An 18416-nucleotide genomic window follows, 5' to 3' on the forward strand; every position below is an offset into this window, starting at 1 on the left:
CTTGTTTGGTCCCGCTTCGTGGGCCAAATATTTTGATCTCCTCCCTCTTGATTCTGCGCCTCCTGACGATTTCTCCCTCCATCGACATCTCGTTGATTCCGTGGATGCCTCCATTACTTTTAACCCCACTAGTCTCGTTACACGTGTCGTTGCTGCTCTTTCTCAGGATGCCGCTTCCCGCTTGGCTGCCTTATCCTGCCTTGGCGAGACCCCTGTTTGGGTCTCTAAGAACGCTCAGTTGAATGCCAGTGTTGGCACTATTCTGTTCCCGCCCCATGTTGCGACCGGTGTTCGGGACCTGCGCGACTGCCACGACGATATTCGACATATCCTTGCTGCCCAGGGAAATTCTATTCTCCAGGTGGACACGTTTACTCGTCCCCCTCGTGGTAGTCGCCGTCAACCCCTCCGGGTTGTGAAGATTACCTTTGATGGTAGGACCCTTCCACCCTCTGTCATTTTTGCTGGTGCCAGGTGCTCTGTCCAGGAGTACATTCATTCTCCTCGGCTCTGCAACAAGTGCTGGAGGTTTGGGCATGGTGCCCTCCGATGCTCCGGGACTGTCTCTGTCCTTTGTGTGGTGGCGAAGGTCACTCTAAGTCAGAGTGCACTTCTCCCCAGGCTCGTTGCCTCCAACTGCGGTGAAGCCCATCCTACCTTCTCCCGTGCGTGTGTTCATTACAAGCTTGAGGCAGCCGTCCTCAACTTGAAGCACCGGGAGCGTTTATCATTTTCTGAGGCGAGACGCCAGGTTCGCCGCCTCCCGCCTTATGCTAATATCTCTTATGCTCGCGTATTGCGCTCTTCCGTTCCTCGTCCTTCCCGCCTTCCTCAGACTCGCAACCGTTTCCGGGCCTTGGACCCTGATACGCCCACTGCCCCCTCCCCTCTCCCTGTATGATCTCTCCCGAAGGATCCTCCTCCTGGTCCTCTGTCTGGGGTTCCCCTTCTTTCTACCTGGTCTGTCGTGTCTCCTGTGCCTTCTTCCTAGTCTCCCTCCGTTCCTCATTCCCATCCTTCCCCTCCGTCTCTTGACTCTCCCCGCCGACTGTCGGTGCGGGCTGATGTCCATCGCTCTCCAAACGGCCGTCATGTGTGCTCTCGTTCAGATTCTGTCGAGACGCTAGAATCCGTTGCCCAGTACGTGGTTGCTGGGACACCTGTCAATTTAAGTCAGAAGCGTAAACCTGGCTCCTCTCCTTCTTCCTCCCCAGCGGGTAAGGTGGTGTCGCTTTCTTCCTCGGCCCCTACTTCTGCCTCTCTCGCTTCTTCCCCTCCCATTTCGGTGGTTGCGCCCCCTGTTCCTGCTATGGAGGTTTCTTTAGCCCTCGCTTCCCTCTTGGTTGCTGCCCTTGCTGAGGTACGCTCCCCTCTTTCTACCCTCACCCCCTCTTCCTGCTGCTGTCCTTCACTGCTCCTCTCCGTTGTCTCCTCTTCCTCCTCCTCCTCCGGACCCTGCCCGCCCACCTCTGATCTGTTCTCCCGTTTCCTTCCCTCCGTCTTTGCTCAGTTTACCCATGCCCCCTAACCCTGACTTTGCTGACCCTGATCCCGACCCTGATATTCTTTAATGTGCTCTGTTGCTCTTTCGCCTTTGTTTCTTGTTCTGTTTTTGTCCTTTCTCTTCTCGTCGTTGTCCATTCTTCAATGGAACGTTCGAGGTTATTACGCCAATTTCCTCGAACTCCAACTTATGATTTCGCGGTTTTCGCCCCTTTGTGTCTGTCTCCAGGAGCCGATGCTTGGTGCTCGTCCTGGTCGTTTTCGTGGCTTTTCCTTTCTCTCCACCCCCCCCCCTCCCCCAGCTGTTGCTGGGACTTCTAATTCTTCTGCTCTTTTGATTCGTGCTGATGTTCCCTTTGTGCCTTTACTTTTTCCTTCGCCTCTCTATTGTTCTGCTGCTCGTATCTTTGTGGGGAAATGGTACACTGTTTGTTCCATTTATCTCCCCCCGAGTGTCCCGCTTTCTCTTCCCGATTTGAAACACTACCTAGACTCCTTGCCGGAGCCTGTGCTCCTGCTGGGTGACTTCAATTGTCGTCATTCTCTTTGGGGTGACGTTCTGACGAATACCCGGGGTCGCCTTCTTGAGCCGTTTCTCCTCTCTTCTTCCCTGTCTCTTCTGAATTCTGGTGAGCCCACTCATTAGGACACTCGGACTCGCACCCTTTCTTGTCTTGATCTTTCTCTCTGCTCTTCTCTTTACTTAGATTTCACGTGGCAGGTTCTTGATGACCTCCATGGAAGTGATCATTTCCCCATCCTTGTTTCCTTTTTCTCTTTTCGCCCTTCCCTCTTTCCTTAGGTGGCAGTTTACTAAGGCTGACTGGACCCTATTTACCCTCAGTGCTACTCTCTCTGACCTCTCCCTTCTGCCTCTCTCTCGCGCTCTCCTCCTTTTTCATGACACTGTCTTCAACGCTGCCCTCCGCTCTATCCCTCGCTCTTCCTCTCGGGGTCCACGGAAGTGCGTTCCCTGGTGGAATGCGGACTGTGCTCGGGCTGTTCGCTGTAAGCGTGCAGCCTGTAAGAGGCACCGCCGTAGGCAGACGACCGATTCTTTTCTTTTCTTTCGGAAAGCGAGTGCGGTGGCCCGTAGGGCCATCCGTATGGCTAAACGTGAATGTTGGGCATCTTATGTCTCGACAATTACGTCCGAAACCCCTCTGGCCCAGATCTGGAAGCGTATCCGCAAGATAGCGGGTAAGTTCGTTCCCGATGTTTCACCGGTCCTTCACCTCCATGATACTCTTGTGGCGGACCCGTTGCAGGTCGCTTCCGAACTGGGTTCCCACTTTTCTTCTGTTAGCTCTGGTCTTCATCTTCCCCAATCTTTCCTTCTTCGTAAACCTGTCCTTGAGTCTCGTCCTTTAGATTTCTGCACTCATCTTCAGCTTCCCTATAATGATCCCTTCTCTCTCTCTGAACTTCGTTCTGCCCTGGCCCCCTGCGGTTCTACGGCGGCGGGCTCCGATGGTATTCATTATGAGATGCTTCGCTATCTCCCTCCGAGCACGTCTCAGTATTTACTGAGTCTGTATAATCGGATCTGGGAGTCGTCGTCAGTCCCTGAGGACTGGCTCGATGCCGTTGTCCTCCCTGTTCGCAAACCGGGGTCTCTGGGTACTTCCCCTAAGGACTTTCGCCCTATTGCTCTCACAAGTTGTGTCTGCAAACTCTTTGAACGTATGGTTAACGTTCGTCTGATGTGGTTCCTGGAACACCATCACCTCCTCTCCCCTTCTCAATTTGGTTTCCGCAAGTGCCGCAGCACGACAGATGTCCTGGTGAACTTGGAGGTCTATATACGTACTGCTTTTGCTGCGAAGACCTCCGTTGTTGCCGTCCTTTTTGACCTAGAAAAGGCTTACGACACCACTTGGCGTTATCATATCCTATCTCAACTTCATTCTTTTGGCCTTCGTGGTCATCTCCCTCTCTTTCTCAGCAGCTTCCTCTCTCGTCGTTCCTTTCGGGTGCGCCTTGGTACCGCTCTCTCTCCCTCTTTTCAGCAATACGAAGGTGTGCCCCAGGGTAGTGTTCTGAGCACTACTCTTTTTCTGGTTGCCCTCAATGGTCTTCTTTCCTCTCTTCCTTCTGGTGTCTTCTCCGCTCTCTATGTCGATGATCTTACCCTTTGTTGTCAGGGTGATGATTCGCCTCTCCTTCAACGCCGGCTTCAACTTGCGATTGATGCCGTGTCGTCTTGGGCCACAGGTCATGGCTTCAAGTTCTCTACTTCTAAGACTTGTGCCATGACTTTTACGCGGAAACGGGTTGTTCTTCGTCCCTCTTTGTCACTTTATGGTCATCCCCTTGAATACAAAGATTCCGCGAAGCTTTTGGGGTTATTCCTTGACACTCGTTTGTCTTGGTCTCCCCATATCTCTTACCTCCGTGTTGAGTGCTCTAAGTCCCTTACCCTCCTTCGGGTCTTGTCCCATACTTCTTGGGGGGGCAGATAGGCGCACTCTCCTTGCTTTACATTCCTCTCTCGTCCTGTCTAAGCTCGATTATGGTTGCCCTGCTTACTCGTCTGCTTCTCCTTCTACTCTTCGCCGTCTTGATGCTTTGCACCATACTGGGTTGCGCCTCAGTTCTGGTGCCTTTCGTTCGACTCCCGTCCTTAGCTTGTATGTTGACACTGGCTTCCTGTCCCTCCAGGACCGCCGTGATCGCTACTGTCTTCGCTATCTTGCGCGGTCCTTGCAACATCCTTCCTCTCGTCTCTGTCGTGCTTTAACTTTTACCCCTCCTGCGGTTCCTGTTCCTCTTCACCACCTCCCTCTTTCTGTCCGGTTATCTCGCCTACAGGATTCTCTTTCCGTTCGTATTTCTGATGTTTCTCCTCGTGTTGTTCCTTCTTTGCCCCCGTGGAGGGTCCCTCTTCCGCGGTTTTGTACATCCTTGACTCGTATCACTAAAGCTTTTACCCCTCCTACAGTTCTAAAACGCCTTTTCCTCGAGCACTTTTCTTCTCACTCCCGCTCCGTTTCTGTCTTCACCGATGGGTCTAAGTCAGCAGACGGTGTTGGCTACTCTGTTGTTTTTCCTGTTCACACTTATATGTGTCGCTTGCCTCCGGAGACTAGCATCTTTACAGCGGAACTTTATGCTATTCTCTATGCTCTTCGTCTCCTGCTTTCTCGTTGTCAGTCTTCCTTTGTGGTTGTTGTTGACTCTCGTAGTGCCCTCATGGCTCTCGGGTGCTTTAATCCAGTTCATCCGGTAGTTGTCGAGATCCAGCATTGGCTGTTTCTCGTTCACAGTAAATTTAAGTCGGTTGAGTTTTGTTGGGTTCCCAGCCATATTGGCGTGTCTTTAAATGAGCGTGCGGATGCTGCCGCTAAGGAAGCTGTCCGCTCTTGTCCCATCTCTCGTAAAGGCATTCCGTATTCCGACTTTTACCCGGTTATCCATTCCTCAGTCCTTCCCCGTTGGCAGGCTTCTTGGTTGTCTGTTACTGGTAACAAGCTACGTACTCTTAAATGTTGTGTTTCCTCGTGGCCGTCCTCCTTCCACCGTAACCGGCGGTGGGAAACAGCTCTAGCGAGGTTGCGTATTGGCCATACTCGCTTAACCCATGGTCACTTGATGGAGCGCCGCCCTGCTCCTTATTGTCCTAGTTGCATTGTCCCTCTTACGGTCGTGCATGTCCTTCTTGAATGTCCTGACTTCCAGGACGAGCGTGTGTCTTGCTTTCCGACCGCCCCTCGCGGTCACCTGTCCCTCGATAGAATTCTTGGTGACTCGGATACTTTTGATATCGTTCGCCTTATGCGTTTTTGTTCTCGTATTGACATCCTTGGTGATATTTAGCGCCCTCTGATTATTTTGCGTATTTGATGGTGCTACATAGCCTTCCCGGTTTGGTGCCTTCTTTTGATAATTACTTACTTACTTTAGATTTCTGCACTCGTCTTCAACTTCCCTATAATGATCCCTTCTCTCTCTCTGAACTTCGTTCTGCCCTGGCCCTCTGCGGTTCTACGGCGGCGGGCTCCGATGGTATTCATTATGAGATGCATCGCCGTCTCCCTCCGTGCACGTCTCAGTATTTACTGAGTCTGTGTAATCGGATCTGGGAGTCTTCGTCAGTCCCTGAGGACTGGCTCGATGCCGTTGTCCTCCCTGTTCGCAAACCGGGGTCTCTGGGTACTTCCCCTAAGGACTTTCGCCCTATTGCTCTCACAAGTTGTGTCTGCAAACTCTTTGAACGTATGGTTAACGTTCGTCTGATGTGGTTCCTGGAACACTATCACCTCCTCTCCCCTTCTCAATTTGGTTTCCGCAAGTGCCGCAGCACGACAGATGTCCTGGTGAACTTGGAGGTCAATATTCGTACTGCTTTTGCTGCTAAGACCTCCGTTGTTGCCGTCCTTTTTGACCTGGAAAAGGCTTACGACACCACTTTGGGAAATCATATTGGTACCGCGCTCTCTGCCTCTTTTCAGCAATACGAAGGTGTGCCCCAAGGTAGTGTTCTGAGCACTACTATTTTTCTGGTTGCCCTCAATGGTCTTCGTTCTTTTCTTCCTTCTGGTGTCTTCTCCGCTCTCGATGTCGATGATCTTACCCTTTGCTGTCAGGGTGATGATTCGCCTCTCCTTCAGCGCCGGCTTTAACTTGCAATTGATGCCGTGTCGTCTTGGGCCACCGATCATGGCTTCAAGTTCTCTACTTCTAAGACTTGTGCCATGACTTTTACGCGGAAACGGGTTGTTCTTCTTCCCTCTTTGTCACTTTATGGTCATCCCCTTAAATACAAAGATTCCGCAAAGCTTTTGGGGTTATTCCTTGACACTCGTTTGTCTTGGTCTCCCCATATCTCTTACCTCCGTGTTGAGTGCTCTAAGGCCCTTTCCCTCCATCGGGTCTTGTCCCATACTTTACATTCCTCTCTTGTCCTGTCTAAGCTCGATTATGGTTGCCCTGCTTACTCGTCTGCTTCTCCTTCTACTCTTCGCCGTCTTGATGCTTTACACCATACTGGGTTGCGCGTCAGTTCTGGTGCCTTTCGTTCGACTCCCGTCCTTAGCTTGTATGTTGACACTGGCTTCCTGTCTCTCCAGGACCGCCGTGATCGCTACTGTCTTCGCTATCTTGCGCGGTCCTTGCAACATCCTTCCTCTCGCCTCTGTCGTGCTTTAACTTTTACCCCTCCTGCGGTTCCTGTTCCTCTTCACCACCTCCCTCTTTCTGTCCGGTTATCTCGCCTACAGGATTCTCTTTCCGTTCGTATTTCTGATGTTTCTCCTCGTGTTGTTCCTTCTTTGCCCCCGTGGAGGGTCCCTCTTCCGCGGTTTTGTACTTCCTAGACCCGTATCACTAAAGGTTTTACCCCTCCTACGGTTCTAAAACGCCTTTTCCTTGAGCACTTTTCTTCTCACTCCCGCTCAGTTTCTGTCTTCACCGATGGGTCTAAGTCAGCGGACGGTGTTGGCTACTCTGTTGTTTTTCCTGATCGCACTTATATGTGTCGCTTGCCTCCGGAGACTAGCATCTTTACGGCGGAACTTTATGCTATTCTCTATGCTCTTCGTCTCCTGCTTTCTCGTTGTCAGTCTTCCTTTGTGGTTGTTGTTGACTCTCGTAGTGCCCTCATGGCTCTCGGGTGCTTTAATCCAGTTCATCCAGTAGTTGTCGAGATCCAGCATTGGCTGTTTCTCGTTCACAGTAAATTTAAGTCGGTTGAGTTTTGTTGGGTTCCCAGCCATATTGGCGTGTCTTTAAATGAGCGTGCGGATGCTGCCGCTAAGGAAGCTGTCCGCTCTTGTCCCATCTCTCGTAAAGGCATTCCGTATTCCGACTTTTACCCGGTAATCCATTCCTCAGTCCTTACCCGTTGGCAGGCTTCTTGGTTGTCTGTTACTGGTAACAAGCTACGTACTCTTAAATGTTGTGTTTCCTCGTGGCCGTCCTCCTTCCACCGTAACCGGCGGTGGGAAACAGCTCTGGCGAGGTTGCGTATTGGCCATACTCGCTTAACCCATGGTCACTTGGAGCGCCGCCCTGCTCCTTATTGTCCTAGTTGCATTGTCCCTCTTACGGTCGTGCATGTCCTTCTTGAATGTCCTGACTTCCAGGACGAGCGTGTGTCTTGCTTTCCGACCGCCCCTCGCGGTCACCTGTCCCTCGATAGAATTCTTGGTGACTCTGATACTTTTGATATCGTTCGCCTTATGCGTTTTTGTTCTCGTATTGGCATCCTTGGTGATATTTAGCGCCCTCTGATTATTTTGCGCATTTGATGGTGCTACATCGCCTTCCTGGTTTGGTGCCTTCTTTTGATAATTAATTACTTACAGCGGACAGCCCGAGCACAGTCCGCATTCCACCAGGGAACGCTATCCTTGGACCCCGAGAGGAAGAGCGGAGGGCAGCGTTGAAGACAGTCATGAAAAAGGAGGAGAGCGCGAGAGAGAGGCAGAAGGGAGAGGTCAGAGAGAGTAGCACTGAGGGTAAATAGGGTCCAGTCCGCCTTAGCAAACTGCCACCTAGGAAAAGAGAGGGAATGGCGAAAAGAGAAAAAGGAAACAAGAATGGGGAAATGATCACGTCCGTGGAGGTCATCAAAAACCTGCCACGTGAAATCTAAGTAAAGAGAAGAGCAGAGAGAAAGATCAAGACAAAGGGTGCGAGTCCGAGAGTCCTAATGAGTGGGCTCACCAGAATTCAGAAGAGACAGGGAAGAAGAGAGGAGAAACGGCTCAAGAAGGCGACCCCGGGTATTCGTCAGAACGTCACCCCAAAGAGAACGACGACAATTGGTCACCCAGCAGGAGCACAGGCTCCGGCAAGGAGTCTAGGTGGTGTTTCAAATCAGGAAGAGAAAGCGGGACACCCGGGGGGAGATAAATGGAACAAATTGTGTACCATTTCCCCACAAAGATACGAGCAGCAGAACAATGGAGAGGCGAAGGAAAAAGTAAAGGGACAAAGGGAACATCAGCACGAATCAAAAGAGCAGAAGAATTAGAAGTCCCAGCAACGGCTGGGGGGGGGGGGGGGTGGAGAGAAAGGAAAAGCCACGAAAACGACCAGGACGAGCACCAAGCATCGGCTCCTGGAGACAGACACAAAGGGGCGAAATCAGAAGTTGGAGTTCGAGGAAATTGGCGTAATAACTTCGAACGTTCCATTGAAGAATGGACAACGACGAGAAGAGAAAGGACAAAAACAGAACAAGGAAGAAACAAAGGCGAAAGAGCAACAGAGCACGTTAAAGAATATCAGGGTCGGGATCAGGGTCAGCAAAGCCAGGGTTAGGGGGCATGGGTAAACTGAGCAAAGACGGAGGGAAGGAAACGGGAGAACAGATCAGGTGGGTGGGCGGGGTCAGGAGGAGGAAGAGGAGACAACGGAGAGCAGTAGTGAAGGACAGCAGCAGGAAGAGGGGGGTGGGGGTAGAAAGAGGGGAGCGTACCTCAGCAAGGGCAGCAACCAAGAGGGAAGCGGGGGCTAAAGAAACCTCCATAGCAGGAACAGGGGGCGCAACCACCGAAATGGGAGGGGAAGAAGCGAGAGAGGCAGACGTAGGGGCCGAGGAAGAAAGCGAAACCTTCTTACCCGCTGGGGAGGAAGCAGGAGAGGAGCCAGGTGTACGCTTCTGACTTAAAGTGACAGGTGTTCCAGCAACCACGTACTGGGCAACGGATTCTAGCGTCTCGACAGAAGCTGAACGAGAGCACACATGACGGCCGTTTGGAGAGCGATGGACATCAGCCCGCACCGACAGTCGGCGGGGAGAGTCAAGAGACGGAGGGGAAGGATGGGAAGGAGGAACGAAGGGAGACGAGGAAGAAGGCACAGGAGACACGACAGACCAGGTAGAAAGAAGGGGAACCCCAGACAGAGGACCAGGAGGAGGATCTTTCGGGAGAGAACACAAAGGAAGAGAGGAGGGGGCAGTGGGCGTATCAGGGTCCAAGGCCCGGAAACGGTTATGAGTGAGGAAGGCGGGAAGGACGACGAGAGTTAGAGCGCAACACGCGAGCATAAGAGATGTTAGCATAAGGCGGGAGCCGGCGAACCTGGCGTCTCGCCTCAGGAAAAGATAAACGCTCCCGGTGCTTCAAGTTGAGGACGGCTGCCTCAACTTGTAATGAACACACGCACGGGAGAAGGTAGGATGCGCTTCACTGCAGTTGAAGGCAACGAGCCTGGGGAGAAGTGCACTCCGACTGAGAGTGACCTTCGCCACCACACAAAGGACAGACAGTCCCGTAGCAGCGAAGGGCACCATGCCCAAACCTCCAGCACTTGTTGCAGAGCCGAGGAGAAGGAATGTACTCCTGGACAGAGCACCTGGCACCAGCAAGAATGACAGAGGGTGGAAGGGTCCTACCATCAAAGGTAATCTTCACAACCCGGAGGGGTTGACGGCGACTACCACGAGGGGGCGAGTAAACGTGTCCACCTGGAGAATAGAATTTCCCTGGGCAGCAAGGATATGTCGAATATCGTCGTGGCAGTCGCGCAGGTCCCGAACACCGGTCGCAACATGGGGCGGGAGCAGAATAGTACCAACACTGGCATTCAACTGAGCGTTCTTAGAGACCCAAACAGGGGTCTCGCCAAGGCAGGATAAGGCAGCCAAGCGGGAAGCAGCATCCCGAGAAACAGCAACAACGACACGTGTACCGAGACGAGTGGGGTTGAAAGTAATGGAGGCATCCACGGAATCAACGAGATGTCGATGGAGGGAGAAATCGTCAGGAGGCGCAGAATCAAGAGGGAAGAGATCAAAATATTTGGCCCACGAAGCGGGACCAAACAAGGCTTGATAGGTAGCAGAACTGGAAGGAATCGAGCGAGGGCGGCCGTGACGAGGACGGCGGTGAGAACCCCCAGAGAGAGGGTTTAAAAGGCGCAGTAGTTACAACTAAAGGAGCCGCGCCAGGGTACGAGGTAGTCACCACTGACGGCATGGGGCTCGACCCAACCACAGAGGAGGGAGGAGAGCCAGGGGAGGGAGTCAGAGAGGCCAAAGGAGGAGCAAGGTCGGGGCCCAATGCAGCGGAAGCTACAGAGCCCGGTCTTCCAAGATGGACTGACTGGGTCTTTGTCGCCCACCCCACGAGCCTGAGAAGGTAAATCAGAAACTGCCGAAACAGGGATAATCATTACGTAAAATAAAATTCATTCACGAATGTGCCCCCACACCCACAATTAGAGGCAGGACACCCAACAAGAAGCTATCGCCGATCTTGCCGGGGCCTCCTAGGGGTGCGTCGTGAGTATACGCCCCACAAACGCCACCTTAAGAAACCGACAGTCCGAGATCGGGTTCAGTGACGAGAGGGGGATTGACAATAAAATGTTCCCCTCGCTCTACGTCGGGTACTACAGTTCTACGGTTGCAAGAGTATGCCTCCTCAAGCACCCGGGCGTCAAAATGGAAGTCCAAGGGAAGAACCAGAACAAGCAAAAGGTCTGCAGAAAACGGCAAGCAGATAGGAGAAGAGGAGGGGGAGAAAAAACGAAACGGAAGTAAAAGGTGCCCCGCAAAATTGGAGAGGACGGCAGCAGGAGCACAAGGCTCGAAAGGGACAGAGGACTGTCCCAAGGAGCATCACACTCCGGCAGCCGCCCACTAAGCCCCCACACGGCAACAGCGAGCCGAGCAGGGGGGGGGGGTCAAGTAAACAAAATTGCTGGGAATCTAGTCAAGCAACATTCTATACTATCAACAAGATGTAATGGATTGAATGATTCCAGAGCCGTATGATCAGCCACTAAGAGGCAAAAAATATTGAAAAACAAAAATGCAGCCATTTCAATTCAAGATGTTACCCTCCATGGTACATGGTATTTACATTTGGTCTGTAAAGGCAATTGAGTAGCTATTATCAGATTTCAACCCCATCTGTGAATTATGCAACACAAGTGTGTTAAGATAAATCGTAAGATAAGGTAATGATAATTTCCGGAAAATTTGTACCTCATGACTGCAGTGGTGTACACCCAGCATTGTTTTTCGCCCTAAATAAGGGCCAAAGTACCTCGTGTCGGGCTTTTAAAGTTTAGTAGCAGTTCAGATATCGTGTATGGCGACATAATGTCATGTAACACTTTGTATACACCTCTACTGTATAACCCTGGATGGCACTCCCGACCGTCTTAACGGGAGAGTGTAAAAGGGCACAGTGAGAAAAAGGTCACTGATGGCATGACAGTCCCGAACGGTTCTGAAAAGGGTTGTTACTGGGAGTGAGAGGGAAGTTCAAGCCCATAGTTTACCCAATCACATACAGTGTGACCAAGACTACTGCTACCCCTCCTGCCTGTCAAGGAAGGAGGCGATTGGCTCTTTTCTTATATTGCCTGATAGGGGTTAAAGTTAAATGAATGCGTTTGGGGAAGACTGCCACCGCTCTAAACACCCTAATGAGAACAGATTGCCTTACAGTCTGTTCAGCGTTATCTCCCGACCTCTAGCTGGTAGGGGAAGGCAGCCTATCAGAACTTACGCTATCTAACCAGACTGTCGAAAAACTGTTAAGGTGTCCACATTGACACATTATCCCCTTTGCCGCCCCTCACACTTTTCTATACCACATTTGTAAGATGGGCGGTGTTTACGACCTTCAGAGAAGTAAGTAAGTAATTATCAAAAGAAGGCACCAAACCGGGAAGGCTATGTAGCACCATCAAATACGCAAAATAATCAGAGGGCGCTAAATATCACCAAGGATGCCAATACGAGAACAAAAACGCATAAGGCGAACGATATCAAAAGTATCCGAGTCACCAAGAATTCTATCGAGGGACAGGTGACCGCGAGGGGCGGTCGGAAAGCAAGACACACGCTCGTCCTGGAAGTCAGGACATTCAAGAAGGACATGCACGACCGTAAGAGGGACAATGCAACTAGGACAATAAGGAGCAGGGCGGCGCTCCATCAAGTGACCATGGGTTAAGCGAGTATGGCCAATACGCAACCTCGCTAGAGCTGTTTCCCACCGCCGGTTACGGTGGAAGGAGGATGGCCACGAGGAAACACAACATTTAAGAGTACGTAGCTTGTTACCAGTAACAGACAACCAAGAAGCCTGCCAACGGGTAAGGACTGAGGAATGGATAACCGGGTAAAAGTCGGAATACGGAATGCCTTTACGAGAGATGGGACAAGAGCGGACAGCTTCCTTAGCGGCAGCATCCGCACGCTCATTTAAAGACACGCCAATATGGCTGGGAACCCAACAAAACTCAACCGACTTAAATTTACTGTGAACGAGAAACAGCCAATGCTGGATCTCGACAACTACCGGATGAACTGGATTAAAGCACCCGAGAGCCATGAGGGCACTACGAGAGTCAACAACAACCACAAAGGAAGACTGACAACGAGAAAGCAGGAGACGAAGAGCATAGAGAATAGCATAAAGTTCCGCTGTAAAGATGCTAGTCTCCGGAGGCAAGCGACACATATAAGTGCGATCAGGAAAAACAACAGAGTAGCCAACACCGTCCGCTGACTTAGACCCATCGGTGAAGACAGAAACGGAGCGGGAGTGAGAAGAAAAGTGCTCGAGGAAAAGGCGTTTGAGAACTGTAGGAGGGGTAAAAGCTTTAGTGATGCGAGTCAAGGATGTACAAAACCGCGGAAGAGGGACCCTCCACGGGGGCAAAGAAGGAACAACACGAGGAGAAACATCAGAAATACGAACGGAAAGAGAATCCTGCAGGCGAGATAACCGGACAGAAAGAGGGAGGTGGTGAAGAGGAACAGGAACCGCAGGAGGGGTAAAAGTTAAAGCACGACAGAGACGAGAGGAAGGATGTTGCAAGGACCGCGCAAGATACCGAAGACAGTAGCGATCACGGCGGTCCTGGAGAGACAGGAAGCCAGTGTCAACATACAAGCTAAGGACGGGAGTCGAACGAAAGGCACCAGAACCGAGGCGCAACCCAGTATGGTGCAAAGCATCAAGACGGCGAAGAGTAGAAGGAGAAGCAGACGAGTAAGCAGGGCAACCATAATCGAGCTTAGACAGGACGAGAGAGGAATGTAAAGCAAGGAGAGTGCGCCTATCTGCCCCCCAAGAAGTATGGGACAAGACCCGAAGGAGGGTAAGGGACTTAGAGCACTCAACACGGAGGTAAGAGATATGGGGAGACCAAGACAAACGAGTGTCAAGGAATAACCCCAAAAGCTTCGCGGAATCTTTGTATTCAAGGGGATGACCATAAAGTGACAAAGAGGGACGAAGAACAACCCGTTTCCGCGTAAAAGTCATGGCATAAGTCTTAGAAGTAGAGAACTTGAAGCCATGACCTGTGGCCCAAGACGACACGGCATCAATCGCAAGTTGAAGCCGGCGTTGAAGGAGAGGCGAATCATCACCCTGACAACAAAGGGTAAGATCATCGACATAGAGAGCGGAGAAGACACCAGAAGGAAGAGAGGAAAGAAGACCATTGAGGGCAACCAGAAAAAGAGTAGTGCTCAGAACACTACCCTGGGGCACACCTTCGTATTGCTGAAAAGGGGGAGAGAGAGCGGTACCAAGGCGCACCCGAAAGGAACGACGAGAGAGGAAGCTGCGGAGAAAGAGAGGGAGATGACCACGAAGGCCAAAAGAATGAAGTTGAGATAGGATATGATAACGCCAAGTGGTGTCGTAAGCCTTTTCTAGGTCAAAAAGGACGGCAACAACGGAGGTCTTCGCAGCAAAAGCAGTACGTATATAGACCTCCAAGTTCACCAGGACATCTGTCGTGCTGCGGCACTTGCGGAAACCAAATTGAGAAGGGGAGAGGAGGTGATGGTGTTCCAGGAACCACATCAGACGAACGTTAACCATACGTTCAAAGAGTTTGCAGACACAACTCGTGAGAGCAATAGGGCGAAAGTCCTTAGGGGAAGTACCCAGAGACCCTGGTTTGCGAACAGGGAGGACAACGGCATCGAGCCAGTCCTCAGGGACTGACGACGACTCCCATATCCGATTATACAGACTCAGTAAATACTGAGACGTGCTCGGAGGGAGATGGCGAAGCATCTCATAATGAATACCATCGGAGCCCGCCGCCGTAGAACCGCAGAGGGCCAGGGCAGAACGAAGTTCAGAGAGAGAGAAGGGATCATTATAGGGAAGCTGAAGATGAGTGCAGAAATCTAAAGGACGAGACTCAAGGACAGGTTTACGAAGAAGGAAAGATTGGGGAAGATGAAGACCAGAGCTAACAGAAGAAAAGTGGGAACCCAGTTCGGAAGCGACCTGCAACGGGTCCGCCACAAGAGTATCATGGAGGTGAAGGACCGGTGAAACATCGGGAACGAACTTACCCGCTATCTTGCGGATACGCTTCCAGATCTGGGCCAGAGGGGTTTCGGACGTAATTGTCGAGACATAAGAAGCCCAACATTCACGTTTAGCCGTACGGATGGCCCTACGGGCCACCGCACTCGCTTTCCGAAAGAAAAGAAAAGAATCGGTCGTCTGCCTACGGCGGTGCTTCTTCCAGGCTGCACGCTTACAGCGGACAGCCCGAGCACAGTCCGCATTCCACCAGGGAACGCACTTCCGTGGACCCCGAGAGGAAGAGCGAGGAATAGAGCGGAGGGCAGCGTCGAAGACAGTGTCATGAAAAAGGAGGAGAGCGCGAGAGAGGGGCAGAAGGGAGAGGTCAGAGAGAGTAGCACTGAGGGAAAACAGGGTCCAGTCCGCCTTAGCAAACTGCCATCTAGGGAAAGAGAGGGAAGGGCGAAAAGAGAAAAAGGAAACAAGGATGGGGAAATGATCACTTCCATGGAGGTCATCAAGAACCTGCCATGTGAAATCTAAGTAAAGAGAAGAAGAGCAGAGAGAAAGATCAAGACAAGAAAGGGTGCGAGTTCGAGAGCCCAAATGAGTGGGCTCACCAGAATTCAGAAGAGACAGGGAAGAAGAGAGGAGAAACGGCTCAAGGAGGCGACCCCGGGTATTCGTCAGAACGTCACCCCAAAGAGAATGACGACAATTGAAGTCACCCAGCAGGAGCACAGGCTCCGGCAAGGAGTCTAGGAGGTGTTTCAAATCAGGAAGAGAGAGCGGGACACTCGGGGGGAGATAAATGGAACAAACTGTGTACCATTTCCCCACAAAGATACGAGCAGCAGAACAATGGAGAGGCGAAGGAAAAAGTAAAGGAACAAAGGGAACATCAGCCCGAATCAAGAGAGCAGAACAATTAGAAGCCCCAGCAATGGCTGGGGGGGGGGAAAGAAAGGAATAGCCACGAAAACGACCAGGACGAGCACCAAGCATCGGCTCCTGGAGACAGACACAAAGGGGCGAAAACCGCGAAACCAGAAGTTGGAGTTCGAGGAAATTGGCGTAATAACCTCGAACGTTCCATTGAAGAATGGACAACGACGAGAAGAGAAAGGACAAAAACAGAGAACAAGGAAGAAACAAAGGCGAAAGACCAACAGAGCACGTTAAAGAATATCAGGGTCGGGATCAGGGTCAGCAAAGTCAGGGTTAGGGGGCATGGGTAAACTGAGCAAAGACGGAGGGAAGGAAACGGGAGAACAGATCAGAGGTGGGCGGGCAGGGTCCGGAGGAGGAGGAGGAGGAGGAGGAGACAACGGAGAGGAGCAGTCAAGGACAGCAGCAGGAAGAGGGGGAGTAGAAAGAGAGGAGAGCACCCCAGCAAGAGCAGCAACCGAAAGGGAAGCAGGGGCCAAAGAAACCTCCATAGCAGGAACAGGGGGCGCAAGCACTGAAACGGGAGTGGAAGGAGCAACAGAGCCAGAAGGAGGAGCTGAGGAAGAAAGCGAAGCCTTCTTACCCGCCGGGGAAGAGGAAGGAGAGGAGCCAGGCTTACGCTTCTGACTTAAAGAGACCGGTGTCCCAGCAACTACGTACCGGGCAACGGATTCCAGTGTCTCAACAGGAGAAGCCGAACGAGAGCACACACGACGGCCGTTAGGAGAGCGATGGACATCCGCCCGCACCGACAGGCGGCGGGGAGAGCCGATAGATGGAGGAAGAGGATGGGAAGGAGGATCGGAGGGGGACGAGGAAGGAGACACAGAAGACACGACAGACCGGGTAGAAGGAAGGGGAACCCCAGACAGAGGACCAGGAGGAGGATCCTTCGGGAGAGAACCCAAAGGGACAGAGGAGGGGGCAGTGGGCGCATCAGGGTCCAAGGCCTGGAAACGGTTGTGAGTCTGAGGAAGGCGGGAAGGACGAGGAGAGGAAGAGCGCAACACGCGAGCATAAGAGATATTAGCATAAGGCGGGAACCGGCGAACCTGGCGCCTCGCCTCAGGAAAAGATAAACGCTCCCGGTGCTTCAAGTTGAGGACGGCTGCCTCAAGCTTGTAATGGACACACGCACGGGAGAAGGTAGGATGGGCCTCACCGCAGTTGAGGCAACGAGCCTGGGGAGAAGCGCACTCCGACTTAGAGTGACCTTCGCCACCACACAAAGGACAGAGAGAGACAGTCCCGGAGCAGCGGAGGGCACCATGCCCAAACCTCCAGCACTTGTTGCAGAGCCGAGGAGAAGGAATGTACTCCTGGACAGAGCACCTGGCACCAGCAAGAATGACAGAGGGTGGAAGGGTCCTACCATCAAAGGTAATCTTCACAACCCGGAGGGGTTGACGGCGACTACCACGAGGGGGACGAGTAAACGTGTCCACCTGGAGAATAGAATGGCCCTGGGCAGCGAGGATATGTCGAATATCGTCGTGGCAGTCGCGTAGGTCCCGAACACCGGTCGCAACATGGGGCGGGAGCAAAATAGTGCCAACACTGGCATTCAACTGGACGTTCTTCGAGACCCGAACGGGGGTCTCGCCAAGGCAGGATAAGGCAGCCAGGCGGGAAGCAGCATCCTGAGAAGGAGCAGCAACGACACGCGTACCGAGACGAGTGGGGTTAAAAGTAATGGAGGCATCCACGGAATCAATGAGATGTCTATGAAGGGAGAAATCGTCAGGAGGCGCAGAATCAAGAGGGAGGAGATCAAAATATTTGGCCCACGAAGCGGGACCAAACAAGGCTTGATAGGTAGCAGAACTGGAAGGAATCGAGCGAGGGCGGCCGTGACGAGAACGGCGGTGAGAACCCCCAGAGAGAGAGGGGTTAAAAGGCGCAGTAGTAACAACGAGAGAAGGAGCCGCGCCAGGGGACGAGGTAGTCACCACTGGGGGCTTGGGGCTCGACCCAACCACAGAGGAGGGAGGGGAGCCAGGGGAAGGAGTCAGAGAGGCCAAAGGAGGAGCAAGGTCGGGGCCCAATGCAGCGGAGGCTACAGAGCCCGGTCTTCCAATACGGACCGACTCGGGGGCTTGGTCGCCCACCCCACGAGCCTGAGAAGGTAAACCAGAAGAAGCCGAAGCAGGGGTAATCATCTTGACGAAAGAAGAATTCACTCACGAATGTGCCCCCACACCCACCATGGAGCCACAATTAGAGGCAGGACACCCAACAAGAAGCTATCGCCGATCTTGTCGGGGCCTCCTAGGGGTGCGTCGTGAGTATACGCCCCACAAACGCCACCTTAAGAAACCGACAGTCCGTCGAGATCGGGTTCAGTGACGAAGTGGGGATTGACAATAAAAGGTTCCCCTCGCTCTCGACGTCGGGTACTGCAGTTCTACGGGTGCAAGAGTATGCCTCCTCAAGCACCCGGGCGTCAAAATAGAAGAAGTCCAAGGGAAGAACCAGAACGAGCAAAAGGTCGGCAGGAAACGGCAAGCAGATAGGAGAAGAGGGGGGAGAAAAACGAAACAGAAGGAAAAGGAAAAGATGCCCAGCAGAATTGGAGAGGACGGCAGCAGGAGCACAAGGCTAGAAAAGGACAGGACTGTCCCAAGGAGCATCACACTCCGGCAGCCGCCCACCAAGCCCCCACACGGCGACAACGAGCTGAGCGGGGAGGGGGGACCTTCAGAGAAATAAAACAGATAA

This window comes from Procambarus clarkii, chromosome 38 (assembly GCF_040958095.1).
Source record: "Procambarus clarkii isolate CNS0578487 chromosome 38, FALCON_Pclarkii_2.0, whole genome shotgun sequence".
Lineage (NCBI taxonomy): Eukaryota > Metazoa > Arthropoda > Malacostraca > Decapoda > Cambaridae > Procambarus > Procambarus clarkii.